This window comes from Ceratotherium simum, chromosome 33, assembly GCF_057802395.1.
Source record: "Ceratotherium simum simum isolate JZ-2026a chromosome 33, ASM5780239v1, whole genome shotgun sequence".
Classification (NCBI taxonomy): Eukaryota; Metazoa; Chordata; class Mammalia; order Perissodactyla; family Rhinocerotidae; genus Ceratotherium; species Ceratotherium simum.
This window is the reverse complement of record NC_141932.1, coordinates 24,699,078-24,706,057: the sequence shown is the minus strand read 5'-3', so window position 1 is coordinate 24,706,057 and position 6,980 is coordinate 24,699,078. Positions and strand designations below refer to the sequence as shown.

The 6,980-nt window shown below is 42.7% G+C and overlaps 1 pseudogene; it reads right to left on the bottom strand.

Moving 5' to 3' along the window:
- Positions 1-1,436: 1,436 nt before the first annotated feature.
- Positions 1,437-3,160, bottom strand: LOC147912898 (G kinase-anchoring protein 1 pseudogene; annotated as a pseudogene).
- Positions 3,161-6,980: the final 3,820 nt, after the last annotated feature.

Genomic DNA, 6,980 nt, shown 5'->3' with positions numbered 1-6,980 from the left:
ACTTCAACTGGGCCTGGTCAAGAGAAGAAGGCTTTGCCCTGGTCATGGCAAATCCTCCAGAAGATCCAAAGAGTCCAGCACAGACACTTTGAATTTAAGTGACAGAGAGAGGAAGATGTTCAGATGTTCCAAATTCAACATCACTGCAGAGCACAGTAACATCTTTGGCTTCTGGAACGTCTTCTCAGCCAACTCCTGTACTCTGTTCTTTGTCTTCATGGATGAGCATCTGTGCCTGAATTTCCTTCTTTTCTCACAGTCTTTCCGATCTCCATGCTTATGACCTCATTTTTTAGTGGTAGTTTATGAACTTCTCATTTTTACCCCAACTATATATCCTTAAAGTCTTACATTAGTCAGAGAAAGTAAATATCTTGCCTACCTTATGTATTAAATAAATATTTGTTTTGTAAATAATGTCTCAGCACCTCTCTCTTTTCATGTTTCATTGGGATAATATGGACTCATTTGGACCATGTACTGTCACCCACATATGGTAGAGCACTGTTGAAAAGTAGTGGAAGATAAGTGTGCAACTTTTCAAAGCATTTATTCAAAGGTTGCATTCAGAAATAGAACCTTACTAGTTCAAGAAAACTTAAAAAGCCTCAGAGTCATTTCTCTTGGACACTTGTGGAGAATCTATGGTGGTTTGAAAATAACTCCAGATCCCAGTAATCTGGAGCCATTCACTGAGGTGCATAGTAGAATGCATTATTGACTCCAATTCTTCACGCTTCCCTAAATCCACTCATGTTCCCATTATCTATTGCTGCGTAATGAATCACCCTTAAACTTGGTGACTTACAACAATAACCATTTAATTATTATATTATGGTTTGGGGGTTGCCTAGAGTTTAGCTAGGCCGTCCTCTCTCAGGTCGTTTTATGCATTTGCCGTCAAATAGTGGCTAGGGAAAGAGTCATCTCAAAACTCCTGACCCATATCTGTTGGTTGATGCTGGCTGCCAGCTAGGATCTCAGCTGGGGCTATCAGCCAGAACACCTACATATGGACTCTCCATGCTGCCTGGACTTCCTCACACCATGGTGGCTAGGTTCTAAGAGGAAACATGTCAAGAGAAGCCAGGCAGAAGCTATATTGCTGCTGCATTTTTTTCTTTTTTTAGTAGAAGAGTAAATTTTATTGACTGATGAAAAACTAAAGTGATAGGAAGTACGTGTAGCAAACAATGATCATTGAGTTCTGTTGGAATTCAATTTTTCTTCTTTTCACTTTAAGCCAAAAGAACATAAAATTATAGACTGTTAGTGAGCCAGTCATTTTTAGTTTCTGCAACAAAAACTCCGTAGTTTAGCAGACTGGCTATATATATATAGATAGATTATATATATATGTATATATATAGATGGATTATATATATATATTCCAGTATTCCAAAATATATATATATATTTGCAAAACTCTGCAAGTTCTAATTTTTGTGTTGATCGCAAAGACCAATGCCATCACCTACACTGGAGTTTCTTTCCCCTTTTCTGCCACCCTGGTATTTTGCTAATTCTGCTTGTAATGCTTTCACTTTAGATTTTTCTTGTTCTAATGCAGAATGAGGTGGTCATCTGTAGAGTTAGCTCATTCTTGATACTTTGTGATTCTCCACTTGTAGCAGTGTTTCTGCTTTATCATTTACTCCACGTTCTGAAGCATTTTCAGTAACTGGGCACTTCTTGCCTTTACTTCTTTATACTTCACCTCCCATTGAGTGATAACGTTTTTCACCTTCTAGATTTCAGCATCTTTTGAGCTCCAACTTCAGCAACTTTCAAGCTTCCACTTCCTATTCTTCCACGTCTCAGAACCACTTCCTGGCTGTGTTCATGAACTGTCTGTTCCATTTTATCCTAGAAATTGTTCTCTTTTATTCACTAATAAAAAATTTATGAACATCATCTACCAGTGCATTAAACAATCCTCCATAATGTGATAAGTCTTAGGAGAACTCAATTCCTCAATCTTATTACTAAGGTGATCTTGCTACATTCTGAATGTTTGTGTCCCTCCAAAATTTATATGTTGAAATTCTAACCCCAAAGGTGATGGAATAGGTGGGGCCTTTTGGAGGTGATTAGATTCTGATGATAGAGCCCTCATGAATGGGATTAGTGCTGTTATGAAAGAGATCCCACAGAGCTCCCTAGCCGTTCCTGAGGTTACGATGAGAAGTCTGCCACCTGGAAGAGGGCCCTCACACAACCATGCTGGCACTCCAGGCTCAGATTTCCAGCCTCCGGAACTGTGAGCGATAAATTGCTGTTTATAAGCCACCGAGTCTGTGGGGTTTGTTTTTTGTGTGTGAGGAAGATGGGCCACAGATTGGCCCTGAGCTAACATCTGTGGCCCATCTTCCTCTATTTTGTATATGGGATACCACCAGAGCAGGGCTTGACGAATGGTGCATATGTCCGGGGCCAGGATCCAAACCCGCGATCCCCAGGCTGTGGAAGCAGAGCACGCGAACTTAAAATAACTTATGTTGTTATAGCCACCCAAACCAACCAAGACAGGTCTTCAGATTAAAAATCCTTTAGTGACACTGTGAGAGGTTTATCTTTTCCCTGAAGATTCTTTTATCTTTTTATTTTTTTGTGTGAGGGAGATCAGCCCTGAGCTAACATCCATGCTAATCCTCCTCTTTTTGCTGAGGAAGACCGGCTCTGAGCTAACAGCTATTGCCAATCCTCCTCCTTTTTTTCCCCCAAAGCCCCAGTAGATAGCTGTATGTCATAGTTGCACATCCTTCTAGTTGCTGTATGTGGGACGTAGCCTCAGCATGGCTGGAGAAGCGGTGCCATTGTAGAGATATTTCTTTTAAAATACTTCTATCAAGAGTAAGTCTTCATTCATGAATCAAAGCCAGATTTCACCAATAGGCTCTTACCTGATGTTCCAAAATGTATTCGCACAAAGTACATAGAGAAAGATACACGGCTGGGTGAGACCTAACTCTAGCAGGGTAGCTGCTTCAAAACCTGTCTCTCGAGGGCTCCGCAGCCGTGGTGGCAGGATTGCCACCAGCCCGGACCGGTGGAGTCTTCTGGGCGCAGCCACAGCCCAGGCGCCGGGGTTTGGGGTCTGGCGCAAGTCCCTCAGGCGAAACCCCCAACCGCGGCCCCGGGAGCGGTGGATGGGCCACATGGCTTCAGGGGCTCTGGAGCGGGTGCCTGCTTACGTTGCCTTTTATGACGTAGCCTTGGAAGTCCTGTACTGTCACTTCCAACCACAGGCTCAACTAGACTCAAGAAGATGGACCACTGACTTTGTCACCCCCTCCAAGTCATACTGAAAGAACATGCGAGATGGAGAGATTTTGTTGCTACTATTTGGAAAAAACAATCAGTCATAACACTCTTGCCAAGAGTGCATTGTGTGCAAGATACCGTTTTCCCTGCCCTTGATTTTGGATTTGGCCACATGACTTGATTTGGCCAATGTGTCAGTTCTGAGCCTATAGGCCTAAAGAGATTTTGTGTATTTCCACTTTCTCTCTTGCCTCTGGGCCGCTGCCATGAGAAGTATATGCCTTGGCTCCCCGACTGTTCCAGGACAAAGGGAGCTGCCTCAGTCAAGTCACCTCAGCTTAACCCAGCCTAGAAAAGCTGGCCCCTGCCAACCTGCAGATATATGAGTGGCCATAAATGCTTGTTGTTTTAAACCAGATTTTAGGGGTGATTTGTTATGCAGAAATGGCAGACTCACATAGGGAGGTAAAATCTTCTGGAACTGGGAAGTGGGGAACTGGGAACTCATACATTCATACACTGGTGGGAGCACAAATCTGTGCAACCACATTGGAAAGAAATTTGTCATTACCTAATAAAATTTTAACTGTTTGTACTCTAAAAATATTCTATTTGTAAGAGCATAAAATGGAAAAAATATATATATTCTGATATCAGAATGAACACAACTGAAATGTATTAAGAAGATGGAATATTATATTGAAGCTAAAACAAATAAATTATGGGTTTTCAATTATTGCTCAACCATCAGACATTTATAAGTACTTGAAATATGCAATGATCTGTGTTAAGTACTTGGGGAGATTATAAATGACAATGATACCATTAAGTTGCTTGTAGTACAACAGCTGATATAAAACAAGAATATGCAGAGATAACTGTATCTAACACAATGTGTGGAAAATGTCACTAGACTATGGTAGTAGGTGATAGACTGAGAGTTATGAGAAGGAAACCTCACTCTGCCTGCAAGAGCTATAACATTGTAACTCCTGGGGACTCTGCAGAGAGCAAAAACAGAATCTGTGAAAAAAGCTTTATTGCCTCTCCTTGTCATGTTTCCTGCTGATATTAGGTCCAAAGTGATAATAATCGGTAAAGATTATTCTGCACAATTAGGGTATTATGGCTAACTGGGCTCAATCAAAAGAAAAATAAGTCCACCATCAAAAAGAGAAGTGACAAAGTGGCAAGTTAAATACCTAGTCCCCTCAAGACCCAGTTTGAAGGAAGTGCGCTGTTAATTTTTAGACAGAATGGAACCACACACCCAAATGCTTAGAAAAACACAGTTTTTTCAAATATTGAGAACTGATGAGCACAGTGAAAAACAATTCCAAACATGACAGCTGTTTTTTAAAATAGCCTAAGCTTTTACTTTTGTCTGAAGAAAAATCGTTTTTAAAAGTGAGCCACTTCACCTCTTTTTTAATAAGTGAATTGGAAAAGAGCTATTCAACAACTAAAACAAAGCAAAAATCATTCCTTATATGGTTGGTGCCAAAAGTGATAAGATGCACGCTTAGACAAAAAGAAAAAAACGCAAATCACCTTAATTACATAAACCTGGTAACAGTTTAACTACAGTTTTATAGGCTGTTTACCTTTCCTTTTTCTATCTCTTGTCTATCAGTGGATCTATATTTATGCAATCATTATGTTGATCAAGCAATACTCAAGGAGGGTAAACAGAAAATGGCTTCATTTTTGTCTCATTGTCACTTTAAATATGCTCAGTAGAGCTAGATCTTCCCTGATCCTGCTGAAAATTTAGAGGTCATGATTTTTTTTGATCAGTCCTACCTACTACAAATGGTTTCAGCTCAGTAATATAAATATCCAGTCTTCATGGCAGAGTGAAAATTAAGACATTTAGTTTCAATCTGTTTGCAGTTTATGGCAAATTGTATTTTCCAAAAATGGCTGCAACAATGTTTTTGGTCCCACATGGTCTTCCAGAACCTTGCCACTTTCTCATCAGGAATTCAAGTCCATGACCTTCCTCTCGAATCTGGATGGGCCTTTTAAACTGTGAATTTTGTGGAAATGATGCTATGTGATTCTGAGCTAGGCATAAGAGGTGATACAGCTTCCATCGGGATTTTTCTTGGGACTCTTGCCTTTAGAACCTTGAGCTACAATGTAAGATGACTGAGGCTACTGTGCTGTTAAGAAGCCCAAATTGGCCCACACAGAACGACCACATGGAGAAATATTGAGATTACATGAAATAAGAGAGATGTCCAGCCAGCTCCCAGTTGCTCCTGGAACTCAACACTGTTCCAGGTTCAGCAAACATGAAAAACCTTCACCAGAACTATCCAGCCAGGCTGTTCCTGATTCCTGACCCAGAGAAACCATGAAAGATAATAAACGACAGCTGTTGTTTGAAACCATTAAACTTGAGAGACTGAATATACAAACAGACAATGCCAGATCATATATGACAACAGAACTTTCACCCACAAACTCTGCAGCAACCAACTGGTTTCCAACCAGGAAACCAAACTACAATATCGGCAGCAATCAGCCCAGAACAGTCAGGACTTGGTCAATGACCACCAGCTTCCCTATTTTTTGCCTCTCCTTCCAACTCAGGACCTACCAACGCCAAATACGATCCCCAAATCAATCACATAAAACGCATCGCTTCTAGTCAGCCCACCTTCAACTTGTCTGTGCCAATAACCTCCCATCCGAGCACACCTGAAGCTTCCCCTTTTTTCACAATGAAGCTGTCCCACTCCTCTGCTTGCCTTTGCGTCTCTGCCAAATACAAGTGATGGTGGCTGCAATTCCTGTAATTGGAAACAACCTAACGATAACAAGTTAAGACATTAATTACATAAGTGGCATGTAGAATTTACAAAATATTGTGGAAGAACACTTACTGTTCAATATATATTTGATTTTAAAAGCAGGTTAAGGGGCCAGCCCCGTGGCTTGGCGGTTAAGTGCGCGAGTTCTGCTGCTGGCAGCCCAGGGTTCGGATCCCGGGCGCGCACTGATGCACTGCTTCTCCGGCCATGCTGAGGCCGCCTCCCACATGCAGCAACTAGAAGGATGTGCAGCTATGACATACAACTATCTACTGGGGCTTTGGGGGGAAAAATAAATAAATAAAAATTAAAAACAAAAACAAAAGCAGGTTAAGAAGACAAATGTTTATATGAAAGGATGTAAGTTTAAATATAGCTATGTCTGAATGGAGAAATTACAAGTATTTTTTATTTCTGAGTGTAGAAGGCAGGAGAAGGCAGGTGTGTGTTTTGGGTTTGCGTGTGGGGCCAACGCAAGCGGGATGCTCCCAGGTGAAATTCTGAGCTCACCTGAGCTGGCCTCACCACGCCCCCGCCGCGCCTTGGGGAGGGGCTTCGAGCGTGCCTCCGGCCCGTGCAGGGGCTTCTGGGAGATGTAGTCCAGCCGACAGGCCCCGGTGCCTTTTTGCGCCAGGGCTCAAGCGGCTGGGCCTTGCTGGTCCGCGGCGCGGGTGGACCGGGCTTGTTCCATGGGACAGTGGCCGGAGAAGGCCCCGTGGCGGCCTCCGTGCCCAAGACCTCCTGGAGGACGCTTGGAGAGGTGAGTCCCCAAATCTTCCAGGCCGAGGACGGCGGTAATAGCCGGGGGTCTGCGGTCGTGCGAAGGGGGAACGGGGAAAACCGAACGTTCAGGTGTCGCGGGGTCTGGGAGGCGACGCAGGGGGCGTCTTGGTTTTA